The following is a 6,209-nucleotide window of genomic DNA, read 5'->3' as shown; positions in this document are numbered from 1 at the left end:
CTCAGACTTGTAGGGCCCGGAAGGCTTCCAGAAGTAAGGGCAGCTACACGGAGGCGTGTAGGCTGGGGAAGGGAGACAGAAAGCAGAAGACAGAGCAAGTGCAGAGGTTGGGATCTGATATGAGACAGACACAAGGAACCCAAATTCTGTGACAGAGATCTGTCTCCTTATTTTTCCATTGTAGTTTGTCTTCAACCCATCACCTCAGGGTGAGCTGATAAAATCAAATGGAAGGACCTACAGAGTTAAGGACAGGAGCTGACTGATGGTAACTGTGTGCGCACTGGCTCTCCCACTCTTTCGCTCGCTCTCTTTCTCCCCTCTCTCCCCCTTCAGTCCCTCGCCTGAGAGAGAGATTATTCCTGGCCCCTCTCAGAACCCCTGAGATGCCCTCTGACGTTCTAAACTGTGGGGAGAGGACACGGATAAGTCTCTCCAGTTAACTGAACCACTGAACAAGCAGGTATCAGCCTCACACTGTGCACGCATGCTGAGATACCACATCACAGGAGGGCTGCTAAGACCCGGCCCTCCTGGGGCACCTGGGTGGCTCAGTCAGTTAAGCAGCCAACCCATTTTCTGTGTGGGTCATGATCTCAGGGTCATGAGACAGAGCCCCGAGGTGGGCCCCGGGCTGGGAGTAGAGCCTGCTTAAGATTCTCTCTCTCCCTCATTCTCTGCCCCAACCCCTCCTCTAAAAAAAGAGAGAGAGAGAGAGACCTGGCCCTCTAACCCAGAGAACATTATAACTTGGTCAGCAGAGAAAATCACGTGGGGAACAAAGAAGTAAGTGGTGACACCTAAACCAAATACAGATTCAGACACAAGGGATCTGACTGTCTGGGAAGGGTCCCCGAAGTTGGGGGGTATGAGTTGGCCTAGATTGAGGGGAAAGATCGAGAGGAGGAAGGAGATGTAGTGAAGACCAGTCCCATGTCAACGTGAAAGGGAGAGTTTACCCGTCCTCCGCCTTTTTGTTCTATTTGGGCCCTCAGTGGATTATATGGAATGACACGTGTGTACATTGGTGAGGACAGATCATCTTTCCCCCCATCTGTGGATTTAATGCTAAACTCTTTCAGAAACACTCTCACAGACACACCCAGAAATAGTGTTTCACCAGCTATCTGGGCATACTTTAGTCAAGTTGATACATAAAATTAACCTTCATAGTAATAATAATGTAGTGCATATGTATTACTTTACTATTGTTTTTACTGTTTGCTATTGTAGAGACAAAAGAGACAAGCCATGCCTCACCAGGATATGTAAGAGAAAAAATTAAGTTAAAGGCTTCTTCCTGGTTTTGTATTTGATTTGATTCTGTTTTGAGTCCAGAATCAACATGTTTGGCCCTTCTTCCCTTTCACAGAGTCATTTAATATGGTTTTTAGATATTCAGGAGTAAGCCCAGAACTTGCTTCCTCCTTAGGGGTAAGGGCATTTATTGCTCAGTGTAATCGAAGAGAAATTTCTCAGTGTGCAGAGGAGGCCGGGGAAGAGGGAGGAAAGAAGCAGGCAGTGCAACAACATGGCAGAAAACCAGGCCTGAGCTAAAAAAGACATCTATGAGGGTTCCACAGGCTTAGGTTGACATTAACAACAGTGATATCTACTGTTTGAGGTTTTGTTTTTGTATTTTTTTTTAACATTTTATTGATTTATTTGACAGAGAGAGATCACAAGTAGGCAGAGAGGCAGGGAGGAAGCAGGCTCCCTGCTGAGCAGAGAGCCCGATGCGGGGCTCGATTCCAGGAACCTGAGATCATGACCTGAGCCGAAGGCAGAGGCTTAACCCACTGAGCCACCCAGGCACCCCTAATGTTTGGTTTTAAATTGTGTTATCGTTGCTATCTTGAGCTGTGCTGAAGGTTGCTTCTGTTAATGCCACACCTTCAGTAACAAGGGAACAGTGTGGGCTGTAGTAGTCTAGGCGGTTGGTCACATGATGGGGAATTAAAGTAGGGGTCAGCAACAGGACAGCTGCCTTGCTCATATTATCTCCCTGAGGTCGTCCTGGTTGGCAGCATTAAATCAAAGGTGGCTGCTAGTTGGGGCTTACAGGTGGTAACACGTGGGAAAGGAAACAGATTAGGACAGGGCTGCGCGGGAATCAGTGGTTGAGAGGTAGGCGATATTGGAGGAAACAAGGCGCAGCTTGGACTGACCCATGAAAGATTTCCTGTTCCCCAGGTATTTCAGTGGAAAGTGATACTTGAAAGGGAAGAAACACAGTTGGGGTGTGTTTCTCTGTGGGGGGATGTGATGAGATCGGGTATGGCTGTGAAAAGTCAAATGACAAGTCTTGCTGTGACAGATAACAGAGATTTTAACCAATTTCTTTGACATATTCTGATCAAAGACAGGTACATGTAGCCAAAACATGAAAAGACGTTGGAAAATGCAGTGGACCAGGAACTGCAGAGGTCCTGTGCCTGGATTTCCTCTGCATTTTCTAGATCTTCACTCTTCTCTCCTGTATTGTCACCTCCTTTCTTTGTGGGGCCACTCCTATCAGCAGACAAATGTTGTCTGGAGGGGTAGGCAGCCTTCCAAATTACCTCCAATTAGCCCTCTTCTGGTATTCACACCCTCATTAAACCCCCGCTCCCCACCGCCATTAGTGTTAGCTGGATTTAGTGACATGTTTCTAACAAATGGAAAATAGCAGAGGTGATGGGCTGTCGCTTCCAAGATTAGGTTACAAAAAGACTGTGACTTGTTCTTGATGGTCTCCCTACCTCTGTCACTCAGAGGGAAGCTGGCTGCCTTGTGAGTTGCTCTGTGGAGCAGCCTGTAGCAGTAGCCAGTGAGGGAGAGAGTTCTCTCTCTTACTGCCCAAGAAGAACCCAATCACACAGCACACTGCATGAGTGGGATGGGAAGCAGGTTCTCCCTGGGTCAAACCTTCAGATGAGACCACAGTTGTGGCTAACACCATAATTTCAACCTCATGAGAGACCTTAAGCCAGAGGCACCCCACTAAAGATTCTCTCCCCAACAGAAACTGAGCTAAGTTCCTAACTCATTTTATGAGGCTAGCATTACCCTAAACCAAAACCAGACAAAGATATTATAAGAAAACTATGGACCAATGTTTCTTATGAACAAATGCAGACGTTCTCAATATATTAGCAAATCAAATCCAACAGTGTATAAAAAGAATTGTACACCATGACCAAGTGCCATTTATCCCAGGTATGCAAGGCTCGTTCAACATTTTATTTTTGAGCGGGGTGGGGGGGGGAGATGGGGGAGGGGCAGAAGGAGGAGAGAGACTCTTTGTTTCTTTCTTTCTTTCTCTCTCTTTTTAATTTTATTTGTCAGAGAGAGAGTGTGTGTGTGAGAGTACAGGCAGAGAGAGAAGCAAACTCCCTACTGAGCAGGAAGCCCGACGCAGGACTCAGTTCCAACACCCTGGGATCATGACCTGAGCCAAAGGCAGACATTTAACCAACTGAGCCACCCAGGCGTCCCAAGGAGAGACAATCTTCAGCAGACTCCATGCTGGGGTTTGGGACCCGGGATTGGCTGGGTGTGTGGCGGGCAGGTGTCAGGGCTGACTAGGTCTGGAGTTGTACTCCGCTTGGGGCACATCTGAGTTAGTTCTAGAAATCTTTTTAATAAAAGTATTTTATTATGCAGACTTTAAATATTAACAACAATGTGCATATCCACGTACCTACCACCTCGTTCACTACTTTGGTTTTACTGAATGTTTAAACCATGTCAAAAAATACAGTACAGTGTGTACACAGTTTGTTTATTTTTGGTGGACAGCAAAGCAAGGTCTATTGAGCGACAGCAAAGTGATAGTACAAAGCTCCCAAGGAGGGAAGAAACCATAGGGGGTTGCCCCAGTGTATGTACAGTTTAAAGAATGACAAAGGAATACTCACTTAAGAAAAAAAAATTGATGTTACTCTTGAAATCCCCTGTACACCCCTCCCTGATTCTCTCCCTTTCTCTTTCCTTCAGAAGTAACCAGCATTCTAAATTTTGTATTCATTATTCCATTGATTCTTTTTATAAACCTGAGAGTATAGTATGGTAGCCACTAGCCACAGGTGACAATTAAGTTTATTTATCTATTTACATATATTTATTAGAGAGAGTGAGAGAGCGTGCAAGCAGGGGGAGCAGCAGGCAGAGGAAGAAGCAGGCTCCCCACTGAGCAGGGAGCCTAATGCGGGGCCCAATCCCAGAACCCTGGGGCCATGACCCAAGCCAAAGGCAGATGCTCAGCCGACTGAGCCACTGAGGTGCCCCAACAATTTAGTTTAAATATAAATAAAATAAAATAAATATTCAGTTCCTCAGTCATGTTAGCCGTATCTCAAGTGCTTCATAGCCACATATGTCTGGTGGTTACCATAGTGGACAACAAAGTTATAGAATATTTGTATTATTTCAGAGAGTCCCATTGGGTAGCTCTGCTCTATGCAATATATTGTCAAATTTTGCTTGTTTCTGAACTTTATATAAATCGAATCATACAGTGAGCTTTCTCTTGCAGCTAGCTCTGTTTCATTCAGTATTAGGTTCTTGATGTTCATCCATGTGGTTATTTATAGCTGTAATTAATTTACTTTACCATATACATACTGCAAATAGGACACAATGTATTTATCTACTTTGGAATCTATTGGTGATGGACATTTGATTTATTTGCAGATTTTTGCTATTATAGCTAATACTGTGGTACCTATGAGCATGGGTTTCTCTGGAAGGTATACCAAGTTAAGGTGGCTGGGTCACAGAGAAGACATACTCTCACCTACTCTAAATAATATCAAGCTATTTTCCAGAATGTTGTAAAACCTACTCTCCAACTAGCAATGTATAAATGTTCCAGTTGTTCAGATTATCACCAACTCTAACTTTTTACAAATCTTGTGGGTATGAATTGAGAACTCCATGGTTTCAACCTGCACCTTTCCTGATTTTGAATGAGTTTGAGTATTGGAATATTTTTTCATATACTTAAGGGGACATTCATTGATTATTGTGCAGTAAGTTTCTGTTCAGGTGTTTTATTTCTTTATCTTTGTCTTAACTAATTTCATTAACCAGTAGCCCCTTATCTTTCTACTGTCTCCATGGTTTGCCTTTTCCAGAATGTGATATGATTAGACTCATACAGTAGGTACCCTTTTCAGATGGGCTTCTCACTTAGAAATATGCATTTAACGTTCCTTCATGTCTTTTCATGACTTGATAGCTCATTCCTTTTCAGTGCTGAATAATATTTCATCATCTGGATGCACCATGATTTACCCATTCACCTACTAAAGGACGTCTTGTTTGCTTCCAGGCAATTTGGCAATTCATGATTTAGCAATTATCTACGCTTTTTTTTTTTTTTTTTTTTTGTCAGAGAGAGAGAGAGAGCACAGGCAGACAGAGTGGCAGAGGGAGAAGCAGGCTCCCCGCGGAGCAAGGAGCCCGATGTGGGACTCGATCCCAGGACGCTGGGATCATGACCTGAGCCGAAGGCAGCTGCTCAACCAACTGAGCCACCCAGGCGTCCCTCACGCTTTTTTTTTTTTAGTAGGCTCCACACCCAGTGCAGAGCCCAGTGCAGGGCTCAGTCTCACAGCTCTGAGATCATGACCTGAGCTGAGATCAAGAGTTGGACACTTAACCCACTGAGCCATCCAAGCGCCCACGTAATTTGGCAATTATGAATAAAGCTGCTCTAAACATCCATATGCAGGTTTTTGTGTGAACATAAGTTTTTAGCTCCTTTGGGTAAATACTAAGGAGTGCAATTGCTGGATCATATGGTAAGAGTTTGGTTAATTTTGTAAGAAGCTGCCAAACTGTCTTCCACAGTGGCTGGACTGATTTGTATTCCCACCCACGCTGAATGGTGTTGCTCCCCATCCTTGTTAGCATTTGGTATTATCAGTATTCTGGATTTGGACCTTTTTCTTTTCCTTTTTCTTTTTCCTTCCCTTTTCTTTTTCTTTTTCTTTTCCTTTTTTTTTTTTTTTTTTTTTAAGAGGGAGCAGGGGAAGGGGAACCAGGGACAGAGGGAGAAGAGAATCTTAAGCAGGCTCCGTGCTCAGCACAGACCCTGATGCAGGGCTCGATCTCATGACTCTGAGATCCTGACCCAAGCTGAAATCAAGAGTCAGATGCTTAACCAACTGAGCCTTCCAGGCAACCCTGGATTTGGGCCATTCTAATAGGTGTCCAGTAGTATC

The sequence above is a fragment of the Martes martes genome, assembly GCF_963455335.1.
Source record: "Martes martes genome assembly, chromosome: 8".
Taxonomy (NCBI): domain Eukaryota; kingdom Metazoa; phylum Chordata; class Mammalia; order Carnivora; family Mustelidae; genus Martes; species Martes martes.
Note: the sequence above shows the minus strand (reverse complement) of the source record.